The sequence below is a fragment of the Pongo abelii genome, chromosome 4 (genome assembly GCF_028885655.2).
Source record: "Pongo abelii isolate AG06213 chromosome 4, NHGRI_mPonAbe1-v2.0_pri, whole genome shotgun sequence".
Classification (NCBI taxonomy): Eukaryota; Metazoa; Chordata; class Mammalia; order Primates; family Hominidae; genus Pongo; species Pongo abelii.
Window position 1 is genome coordinate 73,019,461 of NC_071989.2, and position 14,542 is coordinate 73,034,002.

At 35.7% G+C, this 14,542-nt stretch overlaps 1 long non-coding RNA gene across 2 annotated transcripts in view; it reads right to left on the minus strand.

The window, feature by feature from the left end:
- Positions 1-14,542, minus strand: part of LOC129059279 (uncharacterized) — an 85,691-nt gene that overhangs the window by 44,914 nt on the left and 26,235 nt on the right. The window contains exon 3 of one of the 2 annotated variants that reach the window (XR_008525073.2): positions 12,441-13,327. The exons of the other annotated variant lie outside the window; for it this stretch is intronic. This is a non-coding gene — a long non-coding RNA (uncharacterized LOC129059279). Of the gene's footprint in view, positions 1-12,440; positions 13,328-14,542 lie in introns of those variants that run through there. 2 annotated transcript variants of the gene reach the window in all.

The following is a 14,542-nucleotide window of genomic DNA, read 5'->3' on the forward strand; positions in this document are numbered from 1 at the left end:
CTCCTCTCTCTTCTTTCTACATACTATCAGTTATTGATTTCATCCAAACTCATGGCTTTAAATAGTACACAATTCCCAAATATATATTGGTAGCACACATCGTACTCCTGTAAATCCAGACTCTTGAAACTGAACATGTTCAAAATGGAATTTGTTCTTTTTCTTCCAAAAATGCTCCATCTATAACATTTCATATCTCAGTTCATGACAAGCTTATCTTTCTAGGTTCCCATACTAGAAATTTTGAAATCATCCTTAACATCTCTCCATGACTCAGTAAATGTCTCTAGCTGTCCCTTCAAAATATATCCAGAATCCCACTACTTCTTCTCATTACCATAGTTCCATGCATGGTTTGAACCCAAACCTCTTGTCTAAACTACTGCAAGAGACTTTCTGGTACATGGAATCACTAGCCTCACATTTTTTCTCCTTTAACCGTGCCTTCTATTGCCATGGAATTTTGCAGATCTTTTAAAAAAAACAGAATTTGTTTTCCTACCCCTTGATGTTGGCCATATGACTTGCTTTAGCTAATGGAATTTTAGAAAAACTGACAAAAGAAGGAGCTTGTGCCTCTGACATTGCCAAGAGAATATACCTAGTTTGCTGGTCCCAAGAGGGGTATGAGAAAAATGTGGAGCTCAGCCACCACAGGCAAGTTCAGCTTAAGTTTACAGATCCTCCAGCCAAACACTACAGGTGAGTGATGAGAACACGAGCACAGTCAAGATCCACAGAGACACCTAGCCCACCCACAGATGCATGAAATATAAATGCCCTGTATGCTACTGAATTTCTATGATTTTTACTGTTATTCTAGAAATAGTAGATTGACACAGCTTCCTAACATGTCTCCCAACTTCTCCCTTAGCCTCCTAAAACCTTGTCTAAACATACGAGCCAGACTTTTTGTTGTTTTTGCTTTTAAATTATTTTTTTCTAATTTTGTGTTACTTTAATTTCCCATAGCATATGGCAATCTTTACAGCAAAAATACAAATTTAAGGATGCATTTATTTTAATATTGTATCCATATGTCACCCATATTTTTGAACAGCTTTGACAACAAGAACAAACCTAAGCAATAGATATAATAGAAGCCAGATAACTGATTTTGTTCCCCAACTCCTATCATTTAAGAGTGAGCAATCAAGGAACATCTTAATCAAATGAGGATCAAAGGATATGTGCATGTTTCTTTACATATATTAATTAGTGTTTTGTGTTTCGCAAAACTGAAAACAAAGCCATTTTTACACAGTGTGTTGATGTCTGAGTTGTACTTTTAGAAACTGTCAGAGATCTATAAAAAGGCTTTTTTTTAAATCAAACTTTAAGTTTACTTATTAATAATTAGATGAACTTTTAAATAAGATGTACTCTCAATTGTATTTGAAAAAAAATTATCCTTCAACTTCTTAAACTGTCCTTACTCAGATAAAGAAAACTCAAATGTCTATGTATATTCTTGGAACCTCAGACCAGGTATCTAACATACATCAGACAGATAAAGTTAATATTAACATTCACCAAATTATAAGGAAATATTAAAAATTAGGAGTAAATATATCATATTTATCTGTTTACTGAGGCAATACATCCCTTCTTCTTTTGTATGATCTTTTTGTAAATAAACTGCTACATTTTAATATGCGTAATATGCCAACACAAATAGCAGACTTAATTCCATTGTTGCTCAACTGAATCAAAGTAAAAGGGCATTTTACTATGGACGTTTAAGTCAGAAGATTAATGATTGAGGCCAAATTTAAAAAATAATAATGATAGAAAAAGTGTTTAGTAACATTTTTTTTTTTTTTTTTTTTTGAGACGGAGTCTGGCTCTGTAGCCCAGGCTGGAGTGCAGTGGCGCGATCTCGGCTCACTGCAAGCTCCGCCTCCCGGGTTCACGCCATTCTCCTGCCTCAGCCTCCCGAGTAGCTGGGACTACAGGCGCCCGCCACTACGCCGGGCTAATTTTTTGTATTTTTAGTAGAGACAGGGTTTCACCGTGTTAGCCAGGATGGTCTTGATCTCCTGACCTCATGATCCACCTGCCTCGGCCTCCCAAAGTGCTGGGATTACAGGCGTGAGCCACTGCACCCAGCCGTGTTTAGTAATTTTTAAATGCTATTTAATACTGTTGCTGTAACTGGCACAACCTACTACTTGTAATGTTTAGCTATTGTTTGATTGCTTATGTTTTCATCTTTTTCTGCCTTTTCTTATTTGCCTGCTTTAGGCAAAAGTAACCATTAAACACAAAGATGATCAGCTCTGCGTTTCTTCCATGGTCTCTGACCATGGTTAGAAGATCCCCTAATTCTGCTTTCCAGAAACATCTTTTTCAATGAAAACACCTACATTTCAGGATTTCACTGATTATTCATGAGAGAGTTTGCCACTAAACCATGCTCTAGGAAAGTCACTCAGATCAAACAGTCATATCCAATGACAACTTCAGTCTGAATTTTTTAGGGAAGAGACCCAAAAAGTAGGTACTTGGGTTAAGACAATCTGAATCTGTACCTGCTACGGAAGGATTCTCTCTGTGGCATCAACTCACTTTTACAATTATAATTTATCCTTACACCTTATACAAAAATTGATTCAAGATGGATTAAAGACTTAAATGTTAGACCTAAAACCATAAAAACCCTAGAAGAAAACCTAGGCAATACCATTCAGGACATAGGCATGGGCAAGGATTTCATGTCTAAAACACCAAAAGCAATGGCAACAAAAGCCAAAATTGACAAATGGGATCTAATTAAACTAAAGAGCTTCTGCACAGCAAAAGAAACTACCGTCAGAATGAACAGGCAACCTACAGAATGGGAGAAAATTTTTGCAATCTACTCATCTGACAAAGGGCTAATATCCAGAATCTACAAAGAACTCAAACAAACTTACAATAAAAAAACAAACAACCCCATCAAAAAGTGGGCAAAGGATATGAACAGACATTTCTCAAAAGAAGACATTTATACAGCCAATAGACACATGAAAAAATGCTCATCATCACCGGCCATCAGAGAAATGCAAATCAAAACCACAATGAGACACCATCTCACACCAGTTAGAATGGCGATCATTAAAAAGTCAGGAAACAACTGGTGCTGGAGAGGATGTGGAGAAATAGGAACACTTTTACACTCTTGGTGAGACTGTAAACTAGTTCAGCCATTGTGGAAGACAGCATGGCGATTCCTCAAGGATCTAAAACTAGAAAGACCATTTGACCTAGCAATCCAATTACTGGGCATATACCCAAAGGATTATAAATCATGCTGCTATAAAGACACATCCACATGTATGTTTATTGAGGCACTATTCACAATAGCAAAGACTTGGAACCAATCCAAATGTCCAAAATTGATAGACTGGATTAATAAAATGTGGCACATATACACCATGGAATACTATGCAGCCATAAAAAGGATGAGTTCACGTCTTTTGTAGGGACATGGATGAATCTGGAAACCGTCATTATCAGCAAACTATCTCAGGGACAAAAAAAACAAAAACCACATGTTCTCACTCATAAGTGGGAATTGAACAATGAGAACACTTGGACACAGGAAGGGGAATGTCACACACCAGGGCCTGTCATGGGGTAGGGGAATGGGGGAGGGGTAGCATTAGGAGATATACCTAATGTAAATGACGAGTTCATGGGTGCAGCACACCAACATGGCACATGTATACCTATGTAACAAACCTGCACGTTGTGCACATGTACTCTAGAACTTAAAGTATAATAAAAATAAAAATAATAATTTTAGTGATTCTCAAACAACCTACATTTGAATCACCTGGGGTACTCTGCATTCAAAATAAAAGTTCCTGGGAGTCACCACAGACCACCTAAAGCAAAAGAACTTGGTGGATATTATGAATATGTATTTAAAAAAATCTTACCAAGTAATTTGTGCTCACAAATAACTTCCCATTTAAAAGTCATTTCAATAGGGAAATTGATGCATTATTTAACAAGGAGGCCTAAAGGAGACAGTGTTGACTAAGGTAGGATCTATATCTGAACAGAAATAGACACTAAAGAATTGTTATAACTTGAAAACTAGGCACTGATGATAGAAGCTGATGCTTTTTGCCATGGTGTATAAAATGAAAATGGGGAGTTTGAACAGAAACTCTCCAGCTTTGGCTCATCCTTGGCTACTGCCTCTAGAATTACATTTATACTCTTGTTCATGTTCCAGTAAAAATACAATCTATTTTACATGACTTGTTATTCTCTATAGTCTTGGCTGGCTTGCTCAGGCTAACGTTTTTTTAATTGAAAAATTCAAGCATCTAACATAAAATTATAAACTTGCATTGGCAACCAGTACAAAAGGCAGACATCACATAAAACCTTTGAACATAAAAGCAATGAAGCAAATTTTTTAGAGTATGGAATTACTCCCCCATTCCTACAACCAAGGCAGCTCAGACTGTGTTTGCTGATGTTTTCTTTATTTCTCTTTTTGGCACATCAGTAAACACTAAGTAATTCATCCAGACACTATTGTGCATCTTTGAAATCAAATTTATTTGGCTTTTGTGAGCTAGTGTGAAGTCCCACCTTTAAAATAAGCAATGAGAGTTAATAAATAGCTATTGAACTGTACAATGGAAGAGGCAGAGCTGGGGGCTGATGGATGTCATTGTTTGTCACTCAATAATTCATCTGAATGCCCATGACAGCACCTTTAAGTATGGGAAAATAGTAATGTAGTTATTCAGAAACAGACCCAGTCTTTTTAGACTGGACTTCTGAAAGACAGACCCCACTAAAAAAGCTGAAAAGAAGGGAATAGCATTCTGTCTCATTAAATGCCCAGCACACATGCAAAAACATAGATGCACACACACATTTTACACCCCACTTTCAAAATCAGATTTTATCTCCAAAACATATAACTATATAAAAGATAAATAAGTAACATATAGACTGAAATATATGAACATTTATTAAAATATTCATCAGGTAACCTCAAATATTTAATTTTGAAATGCTCCATCCATTGGTCTGTTGGATTAATAGCATGGTAATTCATGCAGAAGATGGTCAAAAATCGTTGTAATCATGTGTGTGAGCTGCGTAAGCTACTTCATACTTCCCCTTCTACAAAATGGGAATGGTGGACTGGATTATAGTTTGATAATTTATAAAAAGAAACTATCAAAGTGAGATTCAGCTTAAAAATAAAAACTGATATTTCTGCCTTTTTTATAAGTCAAAACATATAGATTCTGCATTTCCAGAGACTACTAAGTGTACTTGAAAATATTTAAGATAAAATTATTTGGGTTATTATGATAAGAAATAGAAGGAAATGTAGCTGATTATATTTTACTGCTAATTTATCAATGTTGTATTCCAGAGGATGTATGTGTGTGCACATCTGTATTAATAGATAGAGAGATATATAGATAAATAGATCAATAGATAGAAAAATAGAAACAAATATAAATGTATAGATATAAATATGGAATCCTAGGTATATGTAGTAAAATAAAATTTTTATGGCAATATACATACATAATGAACACACATGTATCTATTTTATGGAATTAAAAGAAAATCAAATAATTATGAAAAATAATTGGCCAAGCCTGTAAGAGAACACCAGTGAAACTAAACAGCAATAACTTCTTAAATATTCAATAAACCAAAACAAGGAGGAGGTAGCATTACTGAATACAATGAAGAGAGACAGAAATAGGTATAATGAGGAAAACAAAGAGGAATAATTAACAGAAGCATAGAGTGGCTTTAAATGGTTATTTCCTTCACTTTTATATTCAAAATCAAACCTTAGTGTTTGAATCGATACTTAATGTACTTCTTATATTTTTAGAAATCTCTACTCAATTATTTTTAACATGTGGAGCAGAGAATTGAGCAGAAGAAGAAGTAGGAGGAGCAGGGGTATGGTAAAAGTGAGGAAAGAAAAACAAAACACTCTGCCTTACTAACTTGAACTTCTCTGAAAACAAAGGGAAATAAACAACTTCTGATATAAAGACTGTGATACTATCCTCCCCTATCATTACCTCAACTACTCAGTGGAGTCCAAATTCTCTAAGCATTCTTACCTTCAAAATAGATTTCGAAGCACCTTCAAAATGGCCCATTGACTTTGAATCACTTCTGGTCAACACTGCAACCCAGGGGATTTCTCCTCCATTCAGTAGACTACAAACACATTTCCAGCAAAAAGTCTGCATCCCAGCCTTAAAGCCCATCCTTCCCTTTCCAAGTTAGTTTCCTCTTTAGGTAGTCACCTTCAGACCCAGAGTAGTCGTTAGAATCCTCTTTTATTCTCTCTTAGTTATAAATAATTGATTATTAAATAGATAGATAAGAAAATATTTATAATTATCCACATTAAACTTTTCTGTTTAAATTATTGTTTAGTTTTTGTCTCCCGATATGACCCCTGACTAATACAGTATTAAAGGTACTAGTGGCAGAAGCAGGTTAGCCTATTTCTAAGGATTAAAAAAACCCACCCAATCAAAATACTTCCATTAGAAGTAGAAATACATTAGTAATATTGAAAGTATGCCATAATCATTCTTTGTATTAAATAATTATGGCTATAATTATCCATAAATTAAAAAAAATAAAAGTAATAAAATTTATTTTTAAGGTTTCAGTTATTTATTCCCACCAGTCATATCGGTAGGTCCACAAAGATGAATGTTCAGATGAAAGCATTTTCTTAACTCAGGAATAACTGTAAGGAAGCTCCTAGAATGTAATGCACTGTACATTATGCAATTTTTATGCATCATGTATGTTTCATGCACATTTTCCTTCATACATGTTGCCTAAATATAGCAAACATTCAATACAAATCTAGTTTAATAGGCATATTATAATGCAACCACAAAAATCAACCACTATACTACTTAAAGGGCTACCATTTCATTATCGAAGAACTCCAAAATGATCTATCAATTACACTAAACCAGATAAAACCACAAGGATGCTTTGTAGTAACCTTAAAATTTCTACATGTAAGCAAAGCCATGTAATAATTTTTGCATGGTTTATTTTATTGTGATGAAAGCTACATTAATATTAAAGGTTTCCACCACATTTTCTCTGATGTCAGTCTAAATGCAGTAACTACTAATAATGTTATAGCAGAAAGCCATGCAGCTTAGCGTATGTTCCCGTAACAACTTCATATTCTTGTTAATTCCTTTAGCAAGTGATACCAGCTTCAAGGAAGATGAGATAAATCCTTCCCTCAAGGAGACAAGATAATGAGAAGTCTTCATGTCATTTGAGCTCAGTCTTGAAGGCTTGTGGATGAGGACTATGAAAGGCCTTTAGGGAAATAACCCTGAGAAATGTGATGGGGAGGGACTGATATGTCTTGGCTTTGTGTCCCCACCCAAATCTCAAATCAAAATCCCCACATGTCAAGGGAGAGACCTGATGGGAGGTGACTGGGTCATGGGGGCTCTTTCCCCCATGCTGTTGTCATGATATTGAGTGAGTTCTCACAATATCTGATGGTTTTATGGGAGGCTCTTCCCCCTTCATTCACCACTCTCTCTCACCTGCCCCCATGTAAGATGTGCATCTTCCCCTTCCACCATGATTGTAAGTTTCCTGAGGCCTCCACAGCCCTGTGGAACTGTGAGTCAATTAAACCTCCTTTGTTTATAAATTACCCAGTCTCAGGTATGTCTTTACAGCAGTGTGAAAATGGACTAATACAGAAACTAATAGATAAATTGGCAACCAGTTGTGATGTTCTTTACCCAGAATTTTTAACAGATTCAATCATCATGAAAGAAAGCAGAAAAAATAATCTACTAGACTCATCTAGGATTGAGGAGGGCAAGGCAGGAGTTGCAGAAGTTCAAAGATTCCAGAACACAAATAAGAGCACCATGAAAATTAGAAACAAAGATAAGATCCTCGCTGGGGAGAGACAGAGATGATGTCCAGAGAGGATTGATGGAAGAATAAAAGCAAAGAGTAAGTTTATATAAGTAAGAAATATATGGGGTTATGGAAGTGGTAGACAAGGGAGAGAGGATCTTAAGAGTTAAATGTCTTAGAAATCAAGCAGTGCTGAGTCATGACAAGGACCATGATGCATTCATCCTATGATTCCATTGCTTCAGCAACTGGGCGGGTGGGGAGGAGGGCTGAGGTGCACGCAGTGGACCTACTATTCAATTGTTGTACTTAACCTGATACAACCAGTATGTGGCCAAAATCCATCAATCACTCTTGGGTTAAAAAAAGAAAAGAGGGTAGAGTTTGGAATTAGGCCAGAATAGCATAAATGTGATTTAGAATATTTAATGGAAGTTTGAGAAAAAAATATTCCATAGAGGAATTAAAACACAAGTTGTATTCCTCTCTTCAGAAATCCTTTTGTCACTTTAATTGCAGAACCTCTAGAACCAAGATCGTACCTTGAAGCAAAAACACATGGGGTTATGTGGTACAAGTTCATTTTATAGTTAACATACTAAATTCACCTCTAGTTGTTTTACAGAAAAATATATTTTTCTTCCACAACCATATCATACACTCTGTAAAGAAAAAAGTCATATTCTCCTTTTCCTCTGGACCATGGCTACTGAGGATAACACTGTGTGGGGCACTATGAAGCAATGAAAAGAAAATGGGCTCAGAAGACAGAAAGTTCTCCATTCCAATCCCTGCACCTTTACTTCCTAGCCATGTGACCCTGAGAAAGTTACTACTCCTTTTGAAACTTAAATTTCTTTATCTAATGTAATGTTGATAATATTTATGCAATAGATCCTGTGAGCCTTTAGTGAGATAAGCACCTAGCAGAGTTCCAGGCATGAAGTAAATACTTTAAATGATTGTTAACTATTGCTGCTACCATACAAACAAACTAAGCTTAAGAAAGATTTTTTAAATGAATGTAGTTCAATATAAGCACTAGTTTTTTAAAGAAAAATCCAGATTATCTTATAAGGTCCTTATTGCCTTCAAAGTTCCAGAATGTGTCTAAATGGTGTAGCGGAAATGAATTATTTTTATGGACAGTATCATTGTAGAGCAAGTCAGGGCAAATCTTCCAGATGACAAAATCTGGAGATACCTGCAGAGCAACCTCCTGTCTCATAATGGCATGATAACAGTTGATTTCAGGATGAGGCTGTGAGCCAGTGCAGCCATTTGAAGTAGACAAGGCTGGTGAGCTGCTGACCACAACAAGAGGCTCTCTCTTGTACCCTGACTCCAGAAATACCCACTCTTTTTTCCAGCTTCTCTCTTGTGTTTTTCAAATATACCTTAGCCCTGCTTCCTTCTATTCTAAAATATAAACACTTGCCCTCAGAAAGGACACCAGCATATTTTGCCAGACAAATCAATTCAATTGAACCTCCATCAGTGTGTTGACCCTGTACCATCCATGATTAAAAAAAAAAAGGAAAGGAAAGTAACTATCTTAACATTCCAGAAGACAAACTAAAATATATAATAATATAAGAGTTTCTGGCACTCCCAGCAGCCAAATTCAAATGAAAGCATTTGTTTAACTGCATTTAGCAAAAAAATAAATAACACAAAGTAAAAGGAAGAGAGATGTGCAGAGTGTGTGTATTTCCATGGTTACTATATTTTGAGTAGCTTCAGGGTGGAATATATGAAATAATCAGTACACAGACTGTACTAAACCTATGACAGCTGAGCTTGAAAGTTAAAAAATATCCAAGAAACAGAATAATTATACAACTAAGATATCTCTACAGATATGTGTCTGGATTTACTATACTATTAAGAAAGAAAAAGGTAGAGAAAAGGAAATAAACATTTACTTCCCTACAAATTAATAATTTTCTTGCCAGTATTACATGTACTAGAAGTAAAAGCGGATTAACCTGCTTTGTAGAGGTATTTTTAGAAACAAAATAACCAAAAAAAAAAAGAAACTCATCAAAGTACAAACAATGCAACATTCATAGCAAGTAGCACAAAGAAAAGGGAATACCCCCTTTAGCTACTTAGTATTTAAAATTGACTCAATAGCAACAAAATATGACAATATGAGTCTAGACCCAGAAATTCAGTATTTTATCTAAATCTTTTTCTTTGAAATAGAAATGGCCTACTCTTGTTACAAAAGATGAAGTAATCATTTAATGCAATAGAAGAGCATCAGAACTTAACCTACTAGGCAGTTTTTCACTTGGCCAAAGTCATCTTTTAATTTCCTGACATCATTTATTTGTATAATTCTTCTTTGTAATTATGAATGTACCTTACTTGTATGCAACAGATGTGGGGGATTTTTTAAAGCCGAGTAACTTTAAAAATGTATAAATTATATTATGTTTGCAATACCTCAGAAAGATTTCCTACTACTTAAAGAGATCCTTTTAGACTAAAAAATCGTCTGTGGAATTAAAAACATAAAATAACCCCAATTCTGTCATTTGTATAAATCACATAGTTTGGGAGGTTTTAAAGCAAGTTGCATCTCTCAAGACTGCCAATTAGTAGAAGAATTTCAAATATTCAGATTTAATTATAGCTCTGAAGTATTCTCTGGAATATTTCTATTAAATATATACAAGATAAAATGTGTGAGAAAGCAGAAATGATAAAAGGATTTTTAAAATTTTAAAATGGCAATGTGTACAGGTGAGGCATGCAAACACATATAGTATGAATATTCTTAGAGAGAACAGACAGGTTATAATCATCACAGTGTCTGGGACAACATATGCATTCTACAGTTAAAACAACAGGAGCAGGCCAGGCATGGCAGCTCATACGTATAATCCCAACACTTTGGGAGACCAAGGCGGGTGGATTGTTCGAACCTAGGAGTTCGAGACCACCCTGGGCAACATGGCAAAACCCCAGCTCTACAAAACATACAAAAATTAGCTCAGTGTAGTGGCACATGTCTGTAGTTCCAGCTACTTGGGAGACTGAAGTGAGAGGATGACCTGAGCCTGGGAGATCGAGGCTACAGTGAGCTGAAATTGTACCCCTGCACTCTAACCCAGGTGATAGAGTGAGGCTCTGTCTAAAAAAAAAATAAAACAACAGGAGGGGTACACAGTGACGAAAGCCATCTGGACAAGGATATCGGGATGTGCCTAGACAAGGCAACCCAAATATGGAAGAAATATAAACATCACAAAAATCACAAGTGGGTAAGATGAACAATGCGCTATTTCCGTCTGAATCAAATTGGCTTGTATATTTTTAGTTGATAATTCAAATCAGAAAAAAAAAGTTTTAAAAAAATTGTCAAATGAATTAATGGTCAAATGGAGTTTTACAGCTGACCATGTTCTTTAAATAGAGAAATCATGTAAAACAGTTATTGAAATAATTGAAATCAAAGAATTTTTGAGATAGTTATTGACTGATTCCAAAATTTGTTTTATTGTATGGGAAAACCTACAAAACATTTTTTATTAAAAAGTCATTTCCAAAGAAATGCCTTCTAAAAACTGAAAATAGCATGTCTTTTACATTAAAGTGATATTTTGAAAAATTATATTGATTATTTGAAAGTGGCTTTGAAATTCTTAGCACATCACTTGCCCCAAATGTAGCAGATAGAAAGAGGTGAGAAGACCAAGGAGGTCTTTCCTTCCTAAGTGACTGGAGATTTAAAAGAACCATTCAGAAAGCTTGCCATATGTTCCCTGGAGTTTGAGGACAGTTTCTGACCCATACCAGAAAAAGATAAAAGGTAAGAAGACGGCTAGGGTAATGTGTGGTAAGTATACAGGGAACAGACTTTGCTTCCACAATTTGGAAAGCCAAGAAGTTTGTGTTCCATCAGCAAAAGAGGACCGTGAAAAATAGCCAAGTCTGAGTTATAGAAAAGTGTCTCAGATAAGAGCATCGATTCTGCAGTGGTGGGGGGTGCAGCTGGAGGACTAAGGGGAGAATCATAGGCAGCTGCTAGCTGGAGAAGATGTTGTCTGTCAGCAGACTGCAAGAGGAAGAGCCACCAGCAATGGGAACAGGGAAAAACCTCAGAAGAAATGACAGGAGTGTCCCACAGGAAAGAAACCTGCATTTGGAAATCTGCTATATACAGGGAGCAAAAACATCTGATTCTTATTATCTCTAAACTTCACCCCTAGGCCTATCCGTGGATGAGACTAGAACCAGCATCTAGAAGGAGAACAGGAGATAAAGCACTTTTCATACAAGTTTTAAAGCCTGAGTCAAAGCAAAACTAAAGAATGTTTTAATTCAAAATTATTGAAGTTTTGGTAATAAAATTTTCTGGACTTTTTAATACCTGAAAATGACTAGAAAATCCATTGTCTCTGCCCAAGATTTTTTTTCTTTATTTCTTCTAAGAAAAAAAAATAGGATACATGAGCAGAATGTGCGGGTTTCTTACATAGGTATCATGAGCCATGGTGGCTTGCTACATCTATTGACCCATCCTCTAAGTTCCCTCCCCTCAACCCCTGCAACAGGCCCTGGTATGTGCTGTTGCCCTCTCTGTGTCCATGTGTTCTCAGTGCTCAACTCCCACTTATGAGTGAGAACATGTGGTGTTTGGTTTTCTGTTCCTGTGTTAGTTTGCTGAGGATGATGGCTTCCAGCTTCATCCACGTCCTTGCAAAAGACATGATCTCATTCCTTTTTATGGCTGCATATATGTGTATATGTACTACATTTTCTTTATCCAGTGTATCATTGATGGGCATTTGGGTTGGTTCCATGTCTTTGCTATCGTAAATAGTGCTGCAGTAAACATATGTGTGCATGTGTCTCTATAGTAGAATGATTTATATTCCTTTGGGTATATACCCAGTAATGGGATTGCTGGGTCAAATGGTATTTTTGGTTCTATATCTGTGAGGAATTGCCATACTGTCTTCCACAATGGTTGAACTAATTTACATTCCCACCAACAGCATAAACGTGTTTCTATTTCTCCACAGCCTCGCCAGCATCTATTGTTTCCTGACTTTTTAATAATCGCCATTCTGACTGGTATGAGATGGTATCTCACTGTGGTTAGGATTTGCATTTCTCTGATGATCAGTGATGTTGAGCTTCTTTTCAGATGTTTGTTGGCTGCATAAATGTCTTCTTTTGAGAAGTGTCTTTTCATATCATTTGCCTACTTTTTGATGGGGTTGTTTGTTTTTTTCTTGTAAATATGTTTAAGTTCCTTGTATATTCTGGGTATTAGACCTTTTTCAGACGAGTAGATTGCAAAAAATTCCTCCAATCCTGTAGGTTGCCTGTTCACTCTGATAACAGTTTCTTTTGCTGTTCTGCCCAAGATTTCATTTAGCAGCTGGGATGAACAATTCTGCATAATGGATTTAAAGATTAAGAAAGCAGTACTGAGATAACAATAAAAATAGTAAATTATTATTATTATAATGTTTATCTGGCTTCATACTGACTCATAGTCATTAAATAAACCAATTATATGCTAAAGTTTATTAAAATATTAAAGAGTTACTAATGACTAGGGTTCTTCCCCTCAAATCTTTTCTTAAGATCACTATTTCTCAGATTGGAGCACTTGTGTCCCTAGGAGGTATGGCAGTATGTCAGAGTACACAAGCAAAGTCATAAGATTGTGACTTTGAAACAAAGAAATGATCATTTGTATCCAGGGAAGAATAGATTAGAAAAGAAACTCAGTGTGTGTCAGAGCCAAAGTGTGACAGAAGAAAAGTTTCTGAACATAATAGGAGAAACTAGTTCATGAAGCATTCCTGGCTAAGAATTTCACCAGTTCTTTGATGGAAATGTTTGGAAATTTAACATGAGAATCATATTATATATTATGACATTTCATGATGTCTATAAATATGTCACTTAGTAAACTATTACACAATGCTAATTCCCTACTATTTGTTTAGCCATTTTTATTTAATCTTTTTATTATTTATATAAAGTTGCAAACCAAAAAAATTTTCTCATATATTAAAAAATAAACAATTATATTAAAGTCAAGATTCTAGTATCTTTTGTGGGCAAAGCCGATACAACACAACTCCTGAAAATGGCTTCTAAAAATACACCAATTAAGAGAGCTAAACGGGGGAGGGAGGCTCTGATAAAAATGTTGGTTATAAGTTTTGACTTTGATTAATACCTTAGCTGCAAATCTTTGACAATGATAGACAAAATATCTCAAGAGCAATCTGAACATAGCCCACCTCTGAAGCAAAATAAACATCTTTATGAAGCAGAAACAAACACAAAATTGAAGGGACAAAGCCACAGGTCTGTGAGAGTTGGAAAATGGAAACAGCAAGTGGTGGCCAAGAGTTCACTGCTACACGACAACAGGCTAACTGGAGACAGGAGTTCTAAGTGAGATGAGGGGCAAGGACCAAGCTGACTGCTTGAAGTCAGTGCTCCCTGCCTTTGCCCAAGGGAAGATGGAAAAACTATTGCTAGTCCCTGCCTACATTAAGGTTTTTGAGAAGTGAAAGGACAAGGACATATAATTTTAATCAGAAACTAAATAAATGCAATATCCTTAATATCACTAGACAATGTATGCTCC